The sequence below is a fragment of the Zonotrichia albicollis genome, chromosome 1, assembly GCF_047830755.1.
Source record: "Zonotrichia albicollis isolate bZonAlb1 chromosome 1, bZonAlb1.hap1, whole genome shotgun sequence".
Classification (NCBI taxonomy): domain Eukaryota; kingdom Metazoa; phylum Chordata; class Aves; order Passeriformes; family Passerellidae; genus Zonotrichia; species Zonotrichia albicollis.
In genome coordinates, this window is record NC_133819.1 from 30528189 (window position 1) to 30552971 (window position 24783).

Consider the following 24783-nt stretch of genomic DNA (forward strand, 5'->3'; position numbering starts at 1 on the left):
TTTTTGCCCATATAGTTTTGCTGGAGGGGGGCCAAAGTACTGTATTATTTACACAGTGAATAAGCTTTCCTCGTTTGCTCCACTAAATGTGGATAATTATCATTCATTTTAGGTTTTTCAGTATAAATGACACAGATGTCCAGACAACATATTTATAATTTCACCCCATCTGTGCTAATTTTTCTATAAATGTCCTTGTAGTACAGCAAGTATTCTGTTTTATCAACAATATCTGCAGTGTTGAATAACATTCAAAGATGTGACTAATATTCAGCCCTCATTATAAGAAAATATACCCACCCCATCCCAGAGTCACAGCACAGTTAGAAATTCCCTGGAGTGCCTTGGTTTGTTTTGTTCTTTTGGTTTTCTGGGTCCATCCAAGACTGGCAGTGGTGCCAGAGGGCAGCAGACAACAAATCCCTACAGTTTATGTTCAAGGCATTCTGCACCTAAATGTATTGGTTATCCATGAAGAAAGAATTCACAGAAATGTGTATGCATTTCTTTTGAAAGAAGGGGTTTTCTTTAGACCCCTTAATTACAGCCCCTTCCTCTGCTGGCTAGTGTGTCTTAAATCCTCAAACTGATACCCAGCTTTGCATGGCTCAGACAGGAAGAGTGTAGTGTATGTAGGGACTTCTATTGCTTCTAATATGCTCTAGGTGGTTGTTTTTCCCCTCTTCTCAAAAATGTTTGCAGTTCACCACTTCAGAGACAAACTTGCATTGGAGAAGACCCCACATGAGACCTTTTTGAGGTCTGCTTTCTTAAATCACCTCAAATTCATCAACCTTGCTCAGGCTCACCTATAAAAATGTTGTGTATATGTAATTATTTAGGAAATTTATGTAGGAAATAATTAATGGTCATTCAGGGAAAGTGTATTTTTAAATGAAACAACTTGGTCATTTATAATTTTTCCCATGGTGTTCCTTAATTCCTGAACGCCACCAGTGCAGTTTACAGTTTAATAATTCAGGAAAATAATATTTTCAGAACCATATTAAGCAATTCAAGCAAAAGAAAATAATAATATAATATAATATAATATAATATAATATAATATAATATAATATAATATAATATAATATAATAATATATAACAATATAATAATATAATAATATAATATTATAATAATAAAATAATCCAGAATCACAAAACAGCTACTTATTCCTAGTCCCAGTCTCAAAAATTTCTCTCTTAAATTTGCAAGAGCAGTTTTGAGAAAAGAGGTCAAGACCTCCAAACTCACTCTTACTTAAGAGGAAAACATCAGAGCAATAGAAATTCTAAGTAGGATAGAGTTTAAAATGAAAACAGTGTTATCAGAATCACAGGCTTCTGAATATCCTGCTACTTAAAGATGAATTGAAATACTTCAAAGTAGCATTAAAGTACGCTTTTCAAGAAAAATAGTACCAAGCTTTATAAGGTAAATTCCTTCTGCAGCTTTTGAGGTTATTTGGTCTATTGTGTATTCTAGCAGGTTCACTAGCACTAGCTCCTGTTTCCTCAGCAAGGAATAAGCTGTGTAAGACAGGGTGGTTCAATCTGGGAAATAGTGGCTGCACATAAATGAAGGAGTACCAAAGAAAGCACTGCTTTTCCAACAACTAGAGTTGTGCTTGCACATTTCCAGTGTATTCTGAGCACTTACAGAAGAGCTCTACATATACCACCTTTTAACAGTCCCCATGGAAACAGAAGGTTATAAGAATTCCTTCTCTAGGTGTAAAATCAAGAGAAGAGCTTCGTTTTTTTAACAGATCTTATTGTGGTAAAATAGAACTTAAATACTGCAGTTTCTTCATTACTTAAGATCCACATTTCAAAAATTGTTGAAGCACAAAGAAAATTGTTTGAGAAGGACCTTAGGATTCTCAAAAACATTGGAAAGCAAATGACTGCTGACACCTGACTGTTCAACCAAGGTCTTTTAAGGTACTAAAACTTTTTAAAACCCACCTCAAATTCTAATATATTATCTGTGTGTTGCTGCAAGTAAATTAAAAGTCCCAGTTTGTAAAATCAAACTATTCCTTCTAGTTTTTTGCATCCTGATACAATTCCTGTAAGCTGGTGTTTGTATACCAGTAAGATGTCCAGCTTCTACTTGATATGAGTGCTAGAGGCATATTGCTGGAAGGGTAAAACTGCTTCTTCCTATTGTATCAAAAAAACCCCTATCCATCAAAAAGTTTTGGTCTGTAATGGGGTCAGAGGAAATTAAAGTAGCCTTTCATTCTGTGTTATAGGAACTTCCTCTGAAGTTTCAGACTAGCAGACTAGCAGGCTAAATTCAGCAGCAGGGATGCCTTCAATTAACTGTATCTGTTCTATTTGTAGTACAAAGGATATGAGCAGCCTACATAGCTTAAAAGAAAGGAGGCTAAATAGAATTTAAAGAGGTACCCTGCATATAGCACTCTCAGAGAAGAGGAATGGGATCTCTGCCAGTCAGCAGTTTAAGATCATGGCTAATGCAAAGACCTGGCTTGAATTTATACAGGTGTGCTGTCTAGTCAACAAGACATACAGGAAGAATTTCTCTAGAAGTTGCTCATAATGTAAAGCAAACTGCTGAAAATAGTGCCAGAGTGAGCAATGTGAATGAGTTTTAGGCAGAATTAGCAAATTCATTTTAGAGGAATGCATGGTTAGCTCAGGGGATTGGTAGTAATCCTTAGATATTCATCACTTGAACACCATTATGAATTTAACCTGGCTGTTGATGCCAGTCAAAACACACTGTCTTAGTTATTGATCTCTCTGAAATGACTTTCCAGTGTCCTTGGAACAAAATCCAGAACCTGCAATTGGCACATAAAAATACTGAGATGAAAAAAAACTGACATAAAGACAATTGACAAAAATATTGAATGAGCATGGTGATTAAATTACTACTTACCTTCTGCAGACTGACTCAGAAGGATGGGCCTCTTGCAGGGAGGCTGGCACAGATTGTGGGGAATATCATGTTCCTTACCTCTCTCAACTTCATGCTGTTATCTGGCAGTGGAGTGAGCAGCCACTGAGCTCTTAATGAAAAAGAAAGGAGAATGAATGAAAGGAGTGGCTGTGTATTTTGTCATCAGTAGAATATCTAGAATCATCAGGAAGTGTGAAACTTCACTACAGTTCTCTCAATGACTGTTCCAAATCCCCTTGAAAGCATTTTTGGATTTGAGACTCTGGGATCTCTTAACACCTTTTCATATCAGAATAATATTAAAACAAGGTTTCTCAGCTTCAAGTGGCATTAATACTCAGTGCCCCAAGTATCTTGGTGCTGAACTGTCATCTACCTTAGGATCATGGCAGAAGTAATTATTCATGATCTAGTGGTGTTTACTGCTGGTAAATGTAGGTATGGAAGACAAGATATTCTCTTTTATCTGATATTATTAAGATATTATCTTTTACTTTACTGTACCCCAGAAGGTCAAAAACCCAAGGAAAACTCTTAGTTCAAAAAGCAGACAAAAGGCTGGCACATAGTCAAAGTGCAAAACAGGACTCCAGCAGCTGAGCTTTAAATTTGTTTCATATTGTTAGTCATCCCTCACCAGCACCAGTGGTTTTGCAAGCCATTTAATATTGCTGCAGAGTGGGGGGATTGTGGATTCCAGTTTGTTTTCCTTTATCTAGCAAAATGTTAAAGGTGGCACAGATTGGCAAAGTTTCCTTTTCAGTCAGCAGAGCTACTCTGTCATCTGGCTCTAGGCAACGAGATATTCACTGATGTCATTAGTTCTGACACATGATAAATATGCAGTAAATTTTCTGTGTATTCTGTAACTGAGTAAGGTGGGGTTTCACTCCAGGGTAAAATGAGCCAGGATTAAATTAACTCTCTGTCAGGAAATATTAAAAAACCCTTAAAAATTCTATTTAAACTGGTTAGTATGACTACACTGAAAATAATTTTGCTTTGGAATTGTATTGGAACAGTATCATGAAGTGAAACCAACATTGTGTGTCTCCTTGCTTGGGAAACTCCATCAAATAAGTTTTGTCTATAGAGGTTACTCATTTCAACTAAAACAATATTTCATGGATTTTATTCCTTTGAAGAGCAGAGAACTTCTCCCAAAACATTATTTTTCAGTAGATCTGTTTTTCAGAAGTGCAGAGTTTTATCTTTGCATAGGAGGAGGAAATAATTGCCCATATCTGTTGAAAATGCAAGCTCTTACTGTCAACATCTTGTGAGAAAATGCACTAATGCTGCAAACTTTGTAGTTTCATTTCAGGCAAATTCCAAAGATTTATGCCAGCTAAATTCTCACTACAAAAGATGAGAACTTTGGCATCCTACGTTGCCAAACATTTCATTCTTAGAAACAAGATTGCTTGTAACAAGTTACACGATTTTGTGACTTGATGCCATGTATCAACTTGTATCCACATAGATCTCATAAATGTTTCATAAGAGCAGCTTTGTTCAATTGCATTACCAATGCAATCCATTTCCTCTGTATTTTATTTTTTTCTGTTGATGTGTGCTTTTGGAAAAAAAATAGTTTTTTAATTGAGGATATTTGAAGGATTTAATTACATTCAAAATTAGATCCAAAATAAGTATTAATATTAAGGGATATATATGTAGAGGTTTTAAATATGTTGGATTTTGCTTCTCTGTATCACATTGGGGTTTACCTTTTATTTTAACCAATGACAAAGAATTACCCAAAGGAATAAATTGATGTATATTGCAAGAGAATTTCAGGAATCATGCAGATCAGATTTTCATCTAGATTAAGCACATCTACCTCCATATAGAAATTACCAAATTTAGGTTAAAAAACCAAATATGTTTCTCTGGTGTTCTCATCTCACCTACTATACAATTCATCTTCCCCAGTGAAAAAGTTTCACTGAATTCAATGAAGCGTGACTTTTGCCAAATCAAGACCTCTGTGGCATCTGAGTTATTTTGAGTCTTTTAATTTCTTGCATTCTATTCCTTGATTTCAGATCATCTGCTTAGTCAGAGGCTGAATTTCAGTCGCTCACCCCCACATTCAGCAACAGTGCAAACCACAGATGATCATGGAGCTAAATAAATAAGGATAAGCTACTAGGGACTGGTGATAATACAATGGCAGGGGCAGAACAAAGCAAACCCTGAAAGGATCACCTTACTTGCTTTGCTGCCATGGCTCACATGCAGTGCTCATGTTAAAATTTCTGCTGATCTTTAAGAGCCTGTGGACTGTACACATTCAGGGGCAAAAGTTTTGGAATTTGTTGTGATGGCAATGTACTATCACACTAGAAAATACATTTTATCTACTTATTCTGTAAAGATCTGGCCAATATAAAAATTTTGATAAAACCACAGTTTCTGTGTGATAGAAATTGTAGAGCTGTGTAGATAACCTGAAGATTTCATCTCATCTACATTTGAATGTGCTTCATTTCAGAGCTCAGCTGTTTTGGTTCTTGGCTGCTGTAGGCTGAATCTGAACCTGGATCCAAGTACCAAAAGGACATCTGTCATTCCTGTGCTCAGTTACTCTTCTTGCATTCCCTGGGTAGGAAAGAGAAAAACCTGACAGGATAAACTGGAACACTGAGCTTGTATTGATGGCTAGGAACTGAGAATAAGAAGCTGAGTGCAAGGAATGTGGTGAGAGTTGGGGAACAGATGAGAGAAAAAAGCCCTTTGGAAAAAACAAGCACTTGTGATTCAATGTTTGATGTAGACTAACAGCCATAAAACTACTTCTTCCTGTTCCTGAGTGTCTACTTGAAGTTAGTGCCAATTTAAAATCTAATTTAATAACCATATCCTATTTAAATGTATATCTGTGCAGTTGATTAACATTTTCTGTTGCATTCTCTTTACCCATTCACTTCGCAGGAAATAAAATGTTAAGATGATTAGCAGTATGAATAGTTAGTAGCGCTAGCCAAAAAAGCCAATATATTGCATTAAATGGAATTATTACAGATGTCAAAGAATTCTGTTGAAGAGCCTTTTAAAGCACATCAGTTGGATCCCACATGAATGAAGATACAATTTTGAAGGAAAATATTGTGTCTTCATGAGTTTTCAACCAGCAATTGATCTCTGGCAGTATTTATTGTTTCTTCGTTCCCCTGTATGGCTTTCTGCTGAGGATTGTGGCTGTGGCATTTTGGACAGTGACTGAAATCCATGTGGAGAATCTTTTTATTCTTTCAGGAGGTGCGCTTAATGAGGACTGTTCTGTGAATTCATATGAATCTGTGTTTGCAGTCAAACTAGAACTGATTTAAATGATTGTTAGGAATTTTAGGTGTAAATTAGACATCTGTTGAGATTTAGCTCTCTGGAAAACACTGATTTCTTGATGCTCTGTGTATTCTCTCCCTATTTTCTTCCTGACGAAGCAAAGCAAAACAAAACAAAACCAAACCAAAGGGGAATGAAGTTATATTATACTCTGAGTCCAAATCTGAGCTTTGGTTTCTCCTCTAGAAGTCTGTCTATGTATGCTACGTTGGACATTGCAGTGGTGGAAAGTGCTGTTTGGGCAGGTTTTCCACCCTTCTCCCTTTCTTTGTGCCTTATAGAAAGCAACAGCAGAAGGAATGAGGAAGAACTTTCTAACTGCAAAGGAATATCTGCTCTTTTGAAACCCTATGACTGAGAGAAGTAGGGGTTTGATATATGTAATATTTTCCATGATTATCAAGATATTGAACTTTATAGCATGGTAAGATCTTTAGAACTTTTAAAGACAGTACCATGTGTAAGAAGTGTGGCAAGTACGTGACTGCTTTCCTCTGGTTGGTTTGGCACCACACTCTCCTATCTTAGTGTTTATTTTAAAGAGAACTGGCAAAACAGGGACTGAACAATGTCCAAAAAATAAATCCCAGGAGGAAGCAGACAGCCAGGATGGTTCTTCTGTTAAATTATGCCTTTTAGGAAAGCAGTTTGCAATCTGTGGTGGATAGTGGTGATCATAACCTATCTGGTGCCCATCCCAATCCAGATAGGCAAAGAGGAGCTGTGCAATTAGGGTTTTCAAGAGCATCTAATCACACTGTGCTCTTAGGAATTGATAAACAAGATTTCCCTTGGAAAATTTGCCTTATTGTATACTTGAATTTCCCTAGCTATGACTGTTTTCTAGGAATAGCAAGTCTGTCTTTTCTGTGTAGTTTCTCAGCCAGTACCAGTAGTTATCAGAATTATGCAGTCTTCTTTTATTATAGGCACACATCACAGGTCTATTCACACAACCCACATTAAAAATGTTTCTGTTTACTGACTTTTTACTCACTTGAGATAGAAATATCTCAAGGAAGGCAATAGAGCTGTGTCAAAGATTCATGCTGTGCTGTGCAATGACATGAGCCCATTCAGCACTGGTGGCAGCTGATTTGTGTTGATGGAGACTTCCTACATGTTGAACTCAGACATAATCTGTATTTGTGCCAGAAATCATTGTTTTTCCCACCTCTACAGTATAATCTGCTCCTAATGCCTATGACCTATTTTTAAATCTATTTTTTGTGTCATATTTATAGAAACACTACTGAAATGGTCAGTAAAGAATGCAGATACCAGCCATGTACTTCTCCATATTTTGTGGTACATTCTTGAAAAAAACCACAAACCAAACAGTGGTACAGCTATTTGTTATGCATACTTACCACTCACAAGAAATCATATCTTTCATCATTTATCCACAAAAAGCTGTTGTGCTCTGAATTGTACATAACTTCTGCTGTGTTTTGCATACCTGTCTAAGGAGAAGATATCTGCTTTGTGTCTCTACTTTCATGTAGAGCTGACTGCTCTGTTATCTGTAGTTTGCCATCAAAATTACAAACGAAAATGTGGCAGGAAAATACTGACTACAGATGAAAGTGCTTATAAATTAAACATGCCATGTAACAGGACTTTCAGATTAAAGAACATTTTTTAAGCTTTGAAAGCATTTTGTAATGGAGATGATATTAAATTGTACACAAACTGAATGGAAGTTAGCAAGACCCAGCAGTTTACTAACAGCATAATAAATAACAAATTATAGCAGTTTAATCCAATGATAGATTCATTAATATGATCTGAAAAGAAAATTGTGTGGTGGTTTACAGAAGGGAAGGTGGCATTGGAGAAAACTGTCAAAAATAACACCGCATTGTAGCATTTCTGACTAAAGGATTACAAAATACTCACAAAAACTGCAGCACTAACACATTAATAGATTAAACTGGTAGTTGAAAGGCACAGTTTAAAATCCAGGAAGACATTTCAGAAGATGACTTCAAGAGATGGCAAATTCTTATTTATAAATATAAATATTAAGATGTAGTAGAAGGCAGATTTCCAGTGTAATTAATCAAGTTTTATTAGGTATGTGCTCAAATATGCATGCTCAGATAAGAGAGATTGCAAAATGTCCATATGAGGGAGAGTGTGCTCACTGTCTGAATAACTAATGGCTTCTGCCTGTAGATTTGTCGCTGTCTGTCTCTGCTCTGTCCCTGAAGAGTGTAGAGAGAAGAAAAGAGTCTCCAGCTTGGCCATGTGGTACATGCCAGTCCCCCTTCTCTGAACATGCCAAGCAGCATTACTTTTAGGGGACTGCCGCAGCCTGGAAAGTAGTGACAGACTGACTCTAAGCAGGACTCTGCTGAGAGCGTGGGTCAAAGGAGGCAGGAGAAAGGCTAGGAATTAACATGAAAGGCATAGATTTTCTTTTGAATCTTTTCTATCCCTGTAAATACTCTAAAAATTTAAAGATCTCTGCACATGTGTTTTTTAACGCAGTGTGGTTAAAAGCATGACTTAACTCAGTGCCTTTTCACCTATTTAAGTTTTTCTCTCTGAAGTTATCTGCTTTATCATAGATCAGCAAAATAATGGGAAATGCCTCTTGAGCTAAGAGAACTGTTGTACAGGTGAGTACTCTGGTAAGGTTTAGCAGCTAGACGATGTTGACCAAAAGATGTTAGCAAAATCTGTAAGAATGAAAGCAACAGATATTTACTTGTGATTCTTAGGTGCATATTTAGACTGAAGAGAGACTTGAAACTCCTTGTCCTTAAAGATGTGTAAAAGTCATAAAAGGATATTGGCAACAAGGCCATGGATATTGGTAAACAGTTGGCAGACATGGATTATTTCAGTCCAGACCCAGACTTCAAGGTCTACCATGGTGCAGAGGTTCATTAGTGCTACCAGCTGACTCTATGGAGTTGGCATCCTTTTTCATTATTCTGTCTTACTAAAATCTATGAGATTCTCATGCTCCCTTCTTCTCCACCTCATTGTTTTTACTGTATGCCAATAGGAACCATGAAGGAAATGAAGAAATTATTTTGATCATTTCTCTGTCTTACTACGTGTGCTGGTGCCACAAAGCCAACTGTAAGCAGAAAAGTACAGGAAGGTTGCCAGAAGCAGTCTTAGCAAGACCAAGAGCAGGATTTTCACTGCTCTGTCCTTACCTGACTGTTCCTGCCCCATCCAATCATCCAGTGGGGAATGGCAGAAAAGAGGATTCTACAGGAAAACCGGTGTGTCAGTGGAGGAGCAGAGCTTTGTTTAGCAGTGCAGACCCCCTTCTCACCCCACTGCCTCTAGTACACAACCCCAGTGGCAGACAGCCCCAGGAAAGCAGTTTAGCAGCCTGTGGCTGTCTGGCTGAGTTTTCTTGCCATATGATTTTCTTTACTTAGTTTGAAACCAGCAAAAGATTATTGGCTTCATGTTGGTGGCTCTGTCTTTGACAGTCACTGGGATGGCTGGGAGGTTGCTACTGGAAGCTGTCAATATCAGTTATCATGGGCTATTTTTTGTTCTGAAGTTGTTCTCTGCTGCAAAAGTTCTGCTTAATGTAAGAGTGGTTTTGTCATTGCTGAATGAAGGCTGTTCCCCAGGTGCTGCACTGTCCAACTCAACACATTTTTAAATAGTGTTCATATGGTGTTAATTGGCTTAATTGTATTAAATACAGGATTATGTTTTACTAGCTAAGTGTGGGGTGTAGGATTCATATTCATCCATGAAGAAATAATTCTTTTCAGTCCCTGCTTACTCAGCTCCTGCTTGTTTCACAGCTCTTGCACTTGCTTCTCCTGGACTCTGATTGTAAAAACTGGTTTATTAAGGCAATCAGGCCTATTGCTGGCTGTATCTCATGTGACTGTCACTTTAAGGCTCAAGCAGCAAATACTCACAGTGACTTCAGCCTGTGTCTCATCTCCTTTCCTAAAGCAAGAGGAGGGAGCTCTTCCTTTCCTTCGGGGAGAGGATTATGGCAGCAGATCTGTTACAGTGTGCACCCTGCTTGGGAGGGCTGCCGGGAGCTGCTGCGAGAGGAGATGTGCAGCTTATGCACAGCGTGAAGCAGCTTAGCTCCCTGAGGTGTAATTTTAAGCTCTTCTTGGGTTTAATAATGGTTATGCTTGAACCATTTTTCTCTAGCTTTCCATACTAACCCTTAGCTGGAGCATTACGTAAAAAGAAATACTCTTTTCTAGTATGATCCAAATGGTTCTCTTTTTTGCAACTCTTGGTGGGGCCTTAGAGTGCCTGTCTCTTAGTCTAGCTGTCTTTGTATATATAGATATTTATATTTATATATAAAATGAAAATGTAAACTTGAAATGAAGTCAGTGTTACTTTTTTCTTAGTTGCTCTTTTTTACCTTGATTGATTTATGATAGCAGACCCCAATGCTTCTGTAGTTTTTGAATAAAATGTTTGTAGCATGTTTTAGTAGCAAAATAAAATAAAATTAATATTAAAATTAAAATCAATATAAAAATATATGTAGTTTTACAAAAAATCTAAATGGAACAAAATTTCAAGGGTTTCTCTTTTTCAAGATACTTTTTAATTAATATCGCTTTCAAGTAGATTGCTGACTTTAATGGCATACAGGGATGAAATGGAGTTCATGTTGTGGCCAAAAAGGTGTTTTGAGAAGAAACCTTTGTGGGTTGTGTTTTATTCTAATCTTTTATTGCACACTGCAGATTTCAAAAAGCCTAAGAAAATGGTAAGGAACATACTGTAGCAAACACAGGTATTTCAATGCATCAATCATTTTACTCAGCAGCTCCAGTAGCGTGTTGATACATCTGTACTCAGGAGACTGTGGTCAGTCCCTGATGCCCTAGGTTGGGCTGAGGAATGGAACCACATTTTGCAGGAAGTTTATACTGGTTCAGGCTGTGCCTTGGAATACTGGGTAGCCTACTGTGGGAAAGGAAGCAGCAGGGAAGGGATCAGAACAGCTCTGTCTGCCCATGCCAACGTGCACCCCTGTTTCAATGACCCTACCAGAGAAGTTCCACAGCAGCAGGAGGCACCAGCAAATGTTGCATAGTCAAAAGTAGTACCTGGAGACGATGGTGAGGAGCTTATAAAGTGCATGGGAAGGAGCAAATACACACCATCTGTTCAAAGCACACACAAAAAAATCTGAATTTCGCTATATGATCTCCTTAAATATGGTTGTGTTTGGCTGGAGTTTTTTTTGCAGTTCCATTGCTCTTTTTACTGTCTGTGCTGTGATCTTCATATTCTTTCATCAGGTTTATACATATTTGAGGGCTTTTTCCCTGAAAATATTGCAGTATGAAAGAGGACATAGGTAATTTACTTTAAGCAGAAAATAATGAGACAAGAGTAATAACTATGCACAGAGTGAATTTGTAGAAAGTGGATTCCTTTCACTCCGCTGGGGTTTTTTTTGAAAATACCATATATCATCTTGAAATTACTTTAACATGATGTCTCCTGTATTACAGGAAGGAAGAAGTGCTTGTAATCCAATGTGACAATAATGGTGAACAGACAATCATTTATCATTAAATAGTTATGCAGATCTGTTTCTTGGAAGAAGGTCAGTTTTGACCTTTATTTATGAACAATAAATTGGAAACCATTTATAGTGCAATACATTTATCTACAATTACTAATTTTGTCTTAAACACCTTTATACTTTGCTCTTTTACAGCAAGATTAGAAAGTCTTGAAAGGAAAATTGCATTGAGGCCTGTCTTTGAAGGTTTTGGATTTTTTTTCCCTCTGGAAACAGCACTGTACCTACATTAGAAAAAACAGCCTTGGTTTCTTTAGTCATGTTTGTGTCTTTCTAGCCTTTGTTAATATGATTCTCATTTAGAAACAGGAACTGTGAAATGCGGTGAGGAATAAATAGATCTCTTCTAAATAGACATTGTCAAGGAAGAGCTAAGGAAGTCAATTGTGCAAATTCTTAGAACCAACTAACGTTTATTTCAGAAAAAGACATATTTCTCAGCTCTATGTCAGAATGTCCTCTAAGATGAGGCCAAGCAAACTCTATAAAAATAAATAAAATTTTTATTTATTATAAAAATAATAAAAATATTATTAATTCTGGGAATTAATTAATAAAGATGATAATGGACTCTGATATTTGGTTATGGTCACATTTTTTTAAAGAAAGATCATAGACTATTTTTTTAATCCTCTCTGGGGTGGAAGTTGAACTACTCATTTTAACTGTATTCAAAAGGCAAGTAAGGTCAGAAGCTGTTTTACATGTGTGTTGACTTGCAACTTCAGTTTCCTTTTTTTGTCTGGCAGATGTAGGTGTGCTTGGAAATGAAATGGAATTTTATGGGTGCATAAACTAGCTCTCTCTAAACCAAGAGCATTCTTTGGTTTCTTTGGGACTCTGATTTGTGGCGAAAGATAATAGCATGGGGTATCAGCTTTTCTCTGAGGTGTTTCATCAGATGCATGGCTCTCAGCTGACAGAACAGTGCTCACATACTTGGAATGAGTGAAATCAGTGTCATCTACATCAGCTGCATTTCCAGACATCCTTTCCTGCACGTGTGCTGACACTTGGTCATCCTCTTCCTATTTATGCTGTGTCCACACCCTGCTGTTCCTGTGGGTTTGCAGAGTGCTTTTGTCCATAGTGATGAGTAGCTGGTGATTGTGTAGATTTTGTGTTAGTTCTGGGACATGGTGGTTTATGCTGGTGAGCAGGGGAAGTCAGCTTCTTGGGGTGCATTAATCACCTTCAGTTCCTAGAACATGGTGTGAAATGTGCTTTATGGATGCTACCATGTTCTCAGCATTCATTCAAATACTTGAATGTTACAGTCAGCAGAGAGAGTGCTTGGCCAAGGCTGGCTATTGGAAAATCCATAATAGTGTAAACATTTCAGTTCAGGTCTGCACTATCAGATCCTCATTAAGGGGGAAAAAAACAAACACAAGCATATCTAAAAATCAGTGAAAATAACCTCATTTGCTGAAATAAACTCCTGTTTCTTAACAGCATAACCCTAAGATATAAGTGTTCATGGCACAAATATAAAAACCTTAAGAAGGGAAGCAGTCAGGAAGAATTTTCACATTTTTGAGAAAAAAACATTTTTCTGAAAGAAGGACTTAATGAGGTTTGCTGCTGCTAGTGCAGCCTTCTGCAGTACCTTGATGAGGGTAGAACCTTGATGAGGATGATTCAGGATAGATTCCAGTTTGTCTCATGTCTAAGTGAACACATTAATAAATTCTTTATGGTAACAAGCCTACTCTCAGTGCTTTACCTTAAAAGAGCTTTTCTATGGCAAGCCTTCAATTAGTTGTGCTGCCTTTTTCTCCCAGTTGTTAATATGCAATGCCTGATGCAATAATTCCACGACATGGAATGCCACTTCATTGATCACAAAATGTTCTGCTTAGAGTGCAGAACGTAAACACTTACTTGCAAGTTGCGTCTTGTATTGCAGAATTTTATCTTGTTCTAATGATGTTTCCAGCCAGGTTCAAAAGCTCAGTCAACAGGGCTAAATGTGCTGAGAGTTGTTCATCTTAGGTCTGGTGAGAGGTAACTTCTGCTCTGAATGATTAATGTGGTAATGAGGGGTGGGAGTTTCCATATGACTAGGATTTATTTAAATGATTAGGCTGAGGTTCTCAAAGGACCCAGAGAGTTTCTTGAGGAGTAATTTCTAGTGCTTGACTCCATTAGTCTAGTGTGCCTGTTCCAAGCCTGATCTGTGGGTTTCCAAAACTTGAGTTTGAAATTTGAGAAGAGTTCCCACTGATTTTTGTAGACTTCTTAGTAGGAAATTTAATTTCTTAAAAAACTTACTTGAGAAAAACTCTCTCATTTGAAACTGAAGAAATACCCATTGACTTTCTGCGCATCAGATGACATGAAGAGAGAAAAAACCAACCTACTAGTAAGAAAAATGGACCTGCTGAAATGTGGAAAAACAAATATGGGTAATAACTTTTGACTTTTTCTGAACTGCTCTTGCTAAGTGGCATCAGAATTGCATAGAAATATTCAGTGTCTGTTGTTTCTTTGACATCCCAGATGACTTCTTAGAAGTGTTAAATTAGTGTCTGGAATATTACAAAATGCAGAAGTGTTTTTTTCAGTGTTTATTCAGAATAATAATAGTCACAGAAAATATCTCCAGCTAATGTACTGAGAAAGTTGCTGTCATCTTAATAATTTCTATAGTTTGATTTTCCAGTTCTTAAAAATTACAAAGGCAAATGTATGTTAGAATGAGGAGAAATGTCTATTTGTTTCCTATACTACTCATAGTAAATCCATAACTTTACTTACTGATTGAGTTGACTGAATCATAAATAAACTGAAGAAAACCTGTATTTACAGCTAGTAAAAAGACTTTTGAATACAACAGTGTCCTGAACTTAAGAAAGCATAGTAGGTTACATAGAAATATAAGTATTATTCTTACAGAAAATATTACATTTTTATTCCTTAAAATTTTGTTTATCTGAAGTCATAAAAGTATACTAGTAGGAATTTTCTTAATGAGCACTTGTAGTGAAAAAGGTGATTTTCTTATCTCACTGAAAAGACTCCCAATTCAACTTTATTTTCATTATGTTTGGTATCCACATAAATCTGGATTAAATCGTGATATTTTATTAGTGCTTTTTCTGTTCATTCTGATTTTGTAGTTGTCCTGAAACATAAGATTGACTCCCTCTGGTGGTTGAAACCAGGTCTCTGCATTCCAGAGAGAGCCTTTCAGAGATTCCTCTGTTCTGGAGAGCACAAATCACGAATAATATTTTCTAAGTTTAGTGTTACATCATTATGTAAAACCATAGAAATAGTTTTTCTTGCTCTAATACAGTGTAGCATTAGTTGTAGGTTGGTATTGCTATGTTTTGAATTTCAAGCACAGATTTACAGCCCTTTTTCAAGAAATCAAAGTAGTCAAAAGAAAGCAAACACAGATATGGACAAAATAGGCTTGACATAATTTACTGTGGTGAAAAGTGAAAAAAAATTGGAAAGGTCCAATTTAGATAAGTAGTGTAATAGTAATGATGCTAAATGTGCCACATGATTGCATGAGCAAGGTCTTTTATACCTAGCTTGGGATTTGTTTTCAGCTTGAGAACATTATTTGATTTTAAAAGTAAACATCTAAGAGTATCTTTGCCAAGACACCCTTTAAGTATAAAAGGAATAATTCTTCAATATTTGGATTGCAGCTCTAAGCATGAGAGTCTGTCTCTGTTTTTCAAGTAATTCCCCCAAATCTCAAATGGCAAAATATGAGAGGGACTTTTTGTGATTACTTACTGCAAAAGATTATGGTTTGGATCTGTACTCTACAAAACCACAACTGTCTTCACATTAATGGGACGAAAATATCAGAAAGCGTCCTAGAAGATTGGCATTTCCTTACTTGTAAGTTCATAATGCTCTTCATATATTTTATGTAATCTCTTTTAGTGGAGTGCCTGCCTTATATAAGGTCTCAGTAATGGAAATGAGGCCATCTGCATGGTAGTCAAAGTTGTTTCGTGAGAGACATGCTCTAGCTGCAGCAGAAAATAAATTGGATGAAGACCTTTAAACCTTCACAGCCCTTTCATCAAGCTGAGAGGGACTTTCCTCAGCAACTCCTCCTGAACTTTCTGTAGTGTAGCCTGTCCTCTCTGCCTCCTGATGCCATTATCTATCCAGCTTTGGGGCTTGACTGCTGCCTAATGTTCCCATCAGCTGTGTTAGCATTGTTTCGCCTTTTCACATTCTGACACTCCTGACTGAATGCCAGCATCTAATAAACCCTACCTTTGCTTTGCTTTGCATCATCACTATCTTTGCCATTCACTTTCCCTGCCTTACCAACAGTGTTTTCTCTATGCATGGTGTCAACTCTTCTGTTGCTGGGTATCAGTAATCCAGCAGGCAGACTTCTGAAAAACAGCAAGCCAGCAATTTAGTGTTATCTATTCGTTTGATTTCAGTCCCTGTGCAAATATGCTTGGTGTTTTATGTGAGCAGAGGGAGACAGAGTCCCCTGAGTGTGCTGCAGTTCAAGGCAGTGTGGTACAAAGGGGAGCAGAGTAGGAAAAAATGTGTAATACAAACAGATGCATCTTTGCTAATAAATATCTGCAACTGTTAATTCCGCATAGAATATGTAAGAGCTTTATTTCTGAGCTGGCACTGTAAGTAATACTGGTGTTGCCACTTTCCAACTGACATGGCATTTACTAGCTCATTAGGAAGATTCTTTAAAAGGCATTAATATCCTTGTGTTGGATTTTTCCCCCTCCTCTGGGGGAGGTTTCTGTTCAGTCCTCCCTGTTTCTTTGCTTAGGATCAACCTCATTTTTAGGCCAGTGCTTGTCCAAGATCAGGATGTTCCATAAATATTTATAAGAAACACTGGAATACTATAAGGTCTTTCTTGATTTCCTGGATATAATAAAGAGGTTGTAAGCCTAAGAAGTTATGTGTAAATTCTAGATTTTGCTATGCATTAAAAATGAGAAAAACCAAATCCCTAATTATTGTGTTTTGGGGAGCACATACTTCCACAACAACAACAGCAAAAGGAACTGGAAGGCACTGTTTTCAATGCATTTTTGGGGTCAGTCATCTTTTCTAAAAAAGACAAAGTTGCCAACAGTTCCTTGAAAGATTTGCCCTACATCTTGCCTTCCAAGGGTTTTGTTTGGAGCACTGGCTGTCACACCCCTGAAATAGCAATGCTATTTGGGGATACTTGTTCAGCAAACCTCCACCCACTGTCTTATTTACTTGGAGCATGCTGCCCTATGATACTTCAGGACATACCTGCTGGCATGGCCAAATGGTAGCTGTTTTGATACCCTCACTTCAAGGAAGAGATTTTTTCCCCCTCTCCTCTCTCTCTGTCATCACCTTGGGATTAGAATAGTGATAGCCCCACTGCTGTGAATTATTCAGCAAGTGTAAACCCAACAATGTCACAAATGTACCTACAGCGTTCACGGGTGGAGAAGAGATGAGAGAAAAGTAAGTGAAATCCCAAGTTCTGGATGTATTTGGTACCCTTTGTAGCTGCCTCCAGATCAGTGATGAGGCAAACACTGCAGGTCTCTAGAACCCTCCTTTCAGTCATCCCTGACAACCTGGGGGACTTGGTACACTGTGCTTTTATGTGGAATGATACTGATCCAATTGAAAGCATGTTGCCTTTCTCATGTGGCTGTGGCATCAAGAATTATACATGTTTTTAAAAGGGAGGTGAGAGGAACCTTTTGTATCACGTGAGCTCCATGATTTTTCTTAGCATTGCAGGATATGATGCAAGAATTGTGTATGTATGCAAGTGCACAGACAGAGTTATGTCACACATGCTTTCAATTTAAATAGTTAATTTTAAATTTATATTGAAGTGACTGGAAGATACTGATAAGCTGGTACTTGCTGACATGGAGACGTTTTACCTGTATAGTTCTTTAACCAGGAAGTGGTGCTGCCAAATTGAACCTGAGTTGGCATCTTCACAGGGTTCTCACTAGCAGTGGTACTGATTTTTGCACAGAAAATCCACAGCCAAAAGAATGCTGTTTTACATTCTTCCCTGACTTTTTTTTTTTTTTTTTTTGGTGCATGGATACCATGCAGAGAGCACATTGTGTCTAATTGGTTAACCTCATGCCATAACTAACTCTGATTTATTATCATAATCTAATGGAATTATCAGTGTATCATAGATTTTGGAGCTGAGAATAAAGTTACGTAGAAATTCTACATTTTAACTATATGTGCATTTATCTTTGCCCTGTTTTTATCTTGCCTGCAGCAGTAGTATCTAGAATTTAGGGTATTCATGTTCCTTATATCAAAAAGGCTTATTCTGGAAAGTGAAGATATGCCCGTGTGCTGATGGGTGTAGAGAAATGTGTACGTAAGGGTTCTTCTAGGTGAAATATAAATAAAGTAACTCAGAACCCCAAATATAGCTCAGCTTGGATTTCTCAATAACAGATCATCCCAGGTTTGAATTTAAAAGTGTTTCATGTTCTGATGTGATTAACTGGGCACATTGCCTTTATTCCTGTGACAGAAGTGGTTGGCCTGATATTTGCATGAACTCTGGCTCATAAGTGGAACTTTCACTCATGTATTCAGTATAGAAGAAACAGCAAACACTCACATTTAAAAACTTTCTAGAGATAACAAATTAGATGGCATTACTGTTTGTGCTAGTTACAAGTGTTTGATTCAAAAGCCTATTTGGAGAGAAGGAATCTGATTTTAGTAAATCAATATAATAAAGCCTTTGATTTTTTACAAAAGCCAGCTAACTGTAACTTCAGTGTTGGTATTTCAAGGCCTCTCACTGATATTTTAGAAGTTTGTGGTTGTTTGAGCTTCCTTTCCAGGCCCTGGGGAAATAAGAGTATGGTAAATCAAAGCCCAGATCGCTGTTAGCATTTATTTTACTTCTCATTATGACATGTATGCAAACACTTAAAAGAAATAGGAAAAAGGTATAATCATGATAAGATTCCTTTTTTCTGAACAAAGGGGAATACTTTTCAAGCTTAATTTATTACACTTCTCCTTAATACTATAAACTGAATTGAGTGCCTCATCAAGTTTGACAGTTCACTTATACTTCTGATTCAGTGATAGTACTTTTTAAAATAGTTACTGACTCTTGAGAGATAATCAAGAAAATAACTCTGGAAAATACTTTTTCTGTTCTGAAATGTGTCTTAATTTCTTGCATTTTTTCTTTTCCAAGTGAAGAAGTTCTAAAACTGCAAAATGCAGTTGAGTACTTAACTGCCAAAAAAGTTATTGGGCTACCTTTGGAAGAAAGTTTTCCTTTTCATTTGCAGTTTTTCTGCTTTCCTTGCCCATGACAAGCAAAATCCAGTGTAAGATTTGGGACATATAATGAATAAAAAATATTTAATAACATTCAGTGAAATCTAGGCGGCACTTTTTTTCAGTTTGCTGCATTCTCCAGCATAATGGAGTGAGTGGAGAAAGAAACTGCTGATTTCATATATTGCTAAAAAGTTCTATAAGTGTCGTCCTAAATCTGGATGCTTTTGTCCTCATGCTAAAATGAGATGCTCTGAAGGCTGTCTTCTTTCATCCCTGTTCTCTTGAGAGAGGCTCTGCATCTAGCTTCTCAGGTGGCATAAAGAAGCTTTGCCTATATTGAAGTTAACAGAGGAATGACAGATTATGCCAGCTGAGAATTGAGGTACAAGACTTTAGCTACCAGAGCTGAAATGATAAAAGCATCCCATGGGAGGTAACCTAACCTTTCACAGTTTATTGATCATCTGACCTGTACTTCTTATGTCACTAGTTATTCTTAACATTTCAACTTCTCCCTCCTGCCGTCTGCCTCGCAGGTCTTGCTGTGGCACCGCTTCTCCCAGGAAGGTGCCAGCCACCTCTCCTCCAGGAAGCAGGCTCCAGATTGGGGCATTTTCTGCACTCTTCAACACTAAACAATTGCTGTTCAGTGGCAGTTTTCATGCCAGTCTCAGTCCTCTTTAGTCATGGCTATTCAAAACCACTTTGCTCGCTTAATTTCCCAGCATCCTCACCATGGGCACATCGCTCCTGTGTTAGCTCCTTATTTACACTGTGGCCTCACTGCCACCTTATCACTGTGCCAGGGCTGCTCTTGGATTACAGAGTGAGCAGTGTCCCTCTAATCCAGCTTCTCAGAGCAGAAATTTAATTCCTTTTCCTGTGTTTCATCCTCTGCTTGTGTCTTATTGCCTGGCTAGTCCTTCTCTGTCCCATCTTCTGCCAGTTAATTTGTGGTTCACATGGCTGCCAAAATTTCCCTCTTACCCTCTGTTCCTTATTCCTGCAACTTTCAGCCTCCTACGGTATTTCATCTTTTCAGTCTTTTCAAAGATTTTTTTCAATCTGTTTCAAAGACACTGTTACAGCTTTTCAGGTATCAGTGCTTTTCAAGTCCTGAATGAGTTGGCACATAAATCTGGTTAAAGAAATACTAGGTTTAAATTGTAGAGTAAATTTAAAGTATTATCTTTATTGGTGAGGGGGTGAATCTTCCACTCTTCTCAGGATTTAGGGCTCTTTTCTGTAAATTCCTTAGTGCTCTGATTATGTCATGACTAACTGATGGCTAATTCCGCAAAAAGTGTTTTTGCTTTCTTTGTATGAAGAGGCCAAATGGAGCCAGTTTCCTTTACAATAAATAGTGCAAAATTATTCTGTTTTTTTTTTTCAATTTATGAAAAGCATATGAAAACTATGAAAAGTACTGTACAAGTTAATAATAACTTTGGGCTCTTTTTTGTATGCATAGTTCAAAAGAGTAGCACTGGTATAAACTCTCTTCTCTTTGTAGTACTTCACCAAGATTCTGTCTGGGGTAAAGTGTGGCCATTGCTTTTCATACTGGTTCTTCTAGATTTTACTTGAGTTTTGTGTGTTTTCAGGAATATGTTTTTATTACCTAGTACTGCTGGTTGGGGAAACTTGTCATCTGTCTTTTGTCAGATGTAGTTTTATTTTAGTGTTCCAACTACTGTAGTCCTCCTTGTTTACTTTATAAAGTAAACTTCTGCTTCTTCTGTATAAGACTGCCTTGAACAACCTAGGCAGGAGAAGAAGGCTCACCAGCTTTATGCCCTGTCCCTATCTCCAGCCTTTTTTACTGTCCCATCCCAACAGTGTAACTGAGACATTCCTTTGGGTAAAGGTAAACTTGGATCCCTGCAGTCCCAGCCATCCACACAGTTCCTCTTATGTAAGAATCATAAATGTACTAGACAAGATGGTCTATAAGCAAGTTGACTGGAATTCTTCTTTATTGCATCTCAAATCAGGAATGACGACTGTTCAGGTGATGACAGCATTCCTTGTTTCAGTTGCTGGATTTAAAGGTGGCAGAAATGTTTGCCAAGAAAGATAACTGCCAACAAAAAAAAAAGGAGATTACCTGTCTTGGAAGATGGTGGTAAGAAAGCGGGCTGCTTTATTTTCTGATCTTTTCCTTTAGCATTTGTGATTTGGAAAATTTGTGTTCCTAATACACCAGAAATTGAAACCAGTCACCAGAAACAGAGATTGAAATGCCATCTCTTAGTGGAAGATTTAACAGTTGTTCAGTGTTCCCATTGTAAGAAATGGTTTCAAAATGCAGAGCCTGAGGGTTAAACCAAGCTCCTTTACCTCTTTTTACACATGCTTCAAGCATCTAAATCACTCAACAAGCATGCAATTTTTCAAGTGTCTTATTTTCTTTCCACAGAATTTCAAAAGCCCTGTGGGAAGTGCCATCTATGGAGTATAATTGATATGGACACTCTTCTGAGACTATTTTTGTTGTTATGTTTCAAGATAAAGGCAATTGAGTATTTATAGGAAAAATAAATACATATGCCTTTTGCAATGTGTTGTAACTGAAAATTAAATATTTTTCTACTCAAATTTTGGCATATTTCCTGGAATCACTGAGTTTTCAGTAACGTTTTTAGTTAATATTCTGCAGCCTACTGTTGTATTCACCGCAGCTGACTTGAGCTCAGAGAGTTTGTCTTTATTTAACCTTAGAGAGGAATCCCAGGCTTGCTATGTAGTTGGCAGAGCTGTTGGGAAGGATCTGCTGTGGACTGCAGTGGAGAGAGCTGAAGACAGTATCTGAACCGTGCCTGCTACAGCTTTACTCCATTGGTGATATGAAAATCCTGAAGAATAAGTGAAGTTAGCCTTTACCAAACTCTGATTAATATTTCTTTTCATTATCAATCCCTTTCCTTCTTTGTCTAATATTTTTATGAATCCTGTTGCTTAGATCCTGCGTCCCACTGCTCCTGGTGATGTTTGAAGTTGAGGGCACTGATTAGGTCATTAATTTTTTACCTGCAGAATATATATATATATATATATATATATATATACACACACATACATGGATTTGTGTAGAGGGGTTAAAAAACATAAAAAGCCCCAATAAGAGTAAGCCTTCTGCATCACCTTTGCTCTCCAGAGTCTTCAAATTGTAGTGGTGTGGTGGTGGAGGGAAGGTGCTTCAGCTAAAAGTCAAAGCTTTTAAAGACACTGATTCTGATTCTCTGCTCCATTACACATTTTTCACACTGACGTAGCTCCACGGAGCTGCTTTGTGTCTTTCTTGTCAGCTAGTAACAAGTAAGAATGTAAAGGGCATGTGGCATTAGGACTGTGAAACAGACAGTAGCAAACCATTCAGTTTGATTGGTGATCCTGCAGTTACTTGTTTAGAATAATTTCATTGATGAAGTTGATTATTACTTAGTTCAGTTTTAAGACAGTAATTATCTCTAAAAGTTACTATATGCTATGTTAGCAGTTATTAGAAGTATTGGTGATAGCCTTACTGTTAGCAATATTTATGCCAGGAAATAAATGTTTTCTTTATTTGTGGGTAAACTTTGGCACTGAAATTATATTAAATATTATGTATTGATTTCTATGGATTCAAGTCTAGAACTACCCTAATATTTGTTTTCTCTCACATTAAGGAATGAGGTTAAGGTCAACTTGATGAAGTAGATATTTCTGTACTAAATTTATTATTTGAGTGTGTGAAAATTCTAGAAAATGTGTAGCTTGCCAAACTGAGCCTGGTTTCAGTTGCAGGTTTTACTAATAGTGAAAGGAAATTTCCATTGTTAAAAAAATCTGAAGGCCTCCCCTCATGCTACGTTCTCTGAAAATGAAGAAATGCGATGCTGGTCCAAGATGGGAAGTATAATCAGCCTGAATCACCATGCAGATCTGCAGAGGTTGATTTTCAGCTAGTATCTGCAAAACAAGCTGCAGGGTTCAGTTTGCAAACACTATTGTGAACCAAACCCTGCGGGGCTCAGTTTGCAAACACTATTGTGAACCAGACCCTGCAGGGTTTGCTGAGCTCCAGTTACTGCTCCTAGTAAGGCTTATTATCCTGTCACAGAAGATGTAAGAAAATCCATCTCTCCCCTTTAAACATGATAAACCTTTGTCACCTACAATGCAATTAATGTTAAAAATAGAAGTGTGCTGATGATAAGATTGTGACTTGCAGGCAATGAGCCATTGTCCAAGTACAGGAGACTTATCTGGCGGGGCAGTCAGCCTACACGGTTTGCTGTCAGTTTGCTGATTGCCATTTCTCTCCGGGTTTGATGAAATATTCATGTCTTTGCTCTGCTCTCTGCAAGCACTATTGATTTCTTGTATAAACGCGGCTATATTTAGTCTAGACAAATGGAATGTGGATTGCTGCTGAATAAATGGGATGAAAGGCTGGGGGTTTGCCTGTCCATTTCTCTTGGTCGGTGGCAATTATTTATAATCAAGAGTAGTTTTTGTAAGTTAAAGGTGATTTTTTATAATTTAGTGATTAGTCTCAGAACAAAAGTAAGCACTTAGACACAATCATTCTGTTGGGATAGTGGGTTAAGAAGCCAAATTATGCTGTGAGGTTTACAATCACAGTTATTAGGATTTTTTAAAGAGGCCCAGAAAAGTGTATGTTTTCAGAATTTTGAGAATAAAAAAATTGTGATCAGTAGAAAAGATTTGATGCCTTTTCCCTTATTTTTATAAAATCTTTTACTAATAGTTCATTTTACCAATGATCATACAGTTAGAATTCAGTCCTCTCCATTTGTTGCAGTTTCAACTTTTGCTGCTTCAATTTTGCTGTCTCTGCTTACTAGAATATTTCTGTTTCGTTTTGGTTTTCTCCTGGAAACACATACAGCTGCAGCAGAGAAAAAGGAGAAAATATGCTTAAAATCTTGTTCCCAAATCATTTCCGACAGCATGTTTGTTTTCAGTTAATAATCTTATTTTCCAATGAAGATAGTGGAGGAATAGGAACTAGGGTGAATGTGTTTGTGTTTCACTGTCCTCTTGTGGATGGAATCAGAACTGCTGGGCTTTAGCAGAGACCTTCAGCTGCTATTTATTTTCCTCTTGTAGATATGCTGCTTGATAGTCTTTTGTTCTTTTGAAAAAGATAAAGTTACTCTCACTCTCTTCACTTGATGCGAAAATCAGGACAATACTGAAATCAGGAAAATACTTTATAGGTATTGTAGTGAAAGTGGTCAAATCTCTCTGTTTTTCTGTCTTTTAGTCCCTTTGATCTAAATTAGGAGATAGAGGATACAGGATCCTCCATTAAGTAGTTTAATGCTGGATTAAGAATTTGTAGCATCACTACAACAATTTGAAGTAATTTATTTTCTTACAGGCCTATATATAGTGTGCTATGCATGGTGCTCACTTTCCCAAAAGCTGTATTAAAACTTGTCATTTTGTGTGTCAAATTATTGCCCCATGTTATACATTATTCCTCTGTGTTTGCCGGGTATATTTATATGCAGTAGCCATGTAGCACTGAGTAGCTTTTCATGTGTAACAGTATTCTCAGAAAAATCTACCTATTAGCTTTTCAAAATCTCTTGCAGTGCAGCGGGAACTGCAATGCCTTCATCTTATGCTGAGCAA

At 37.3% G+C, this 24783-nt stretch overlaps 1 protein-coding gene across 13 annotated transcripts in view; it reads left to right on the forward strand.

Moving 5' to 3' along the window:
• HDAC9 (histone deacetylase 9) overlaps positions 1–24783 on the forward strand; it is a 457669-nt gene that overhangs the window by 204273 nt on the left and 228613 nt on the right. The window lies entirely within an intron of this gene.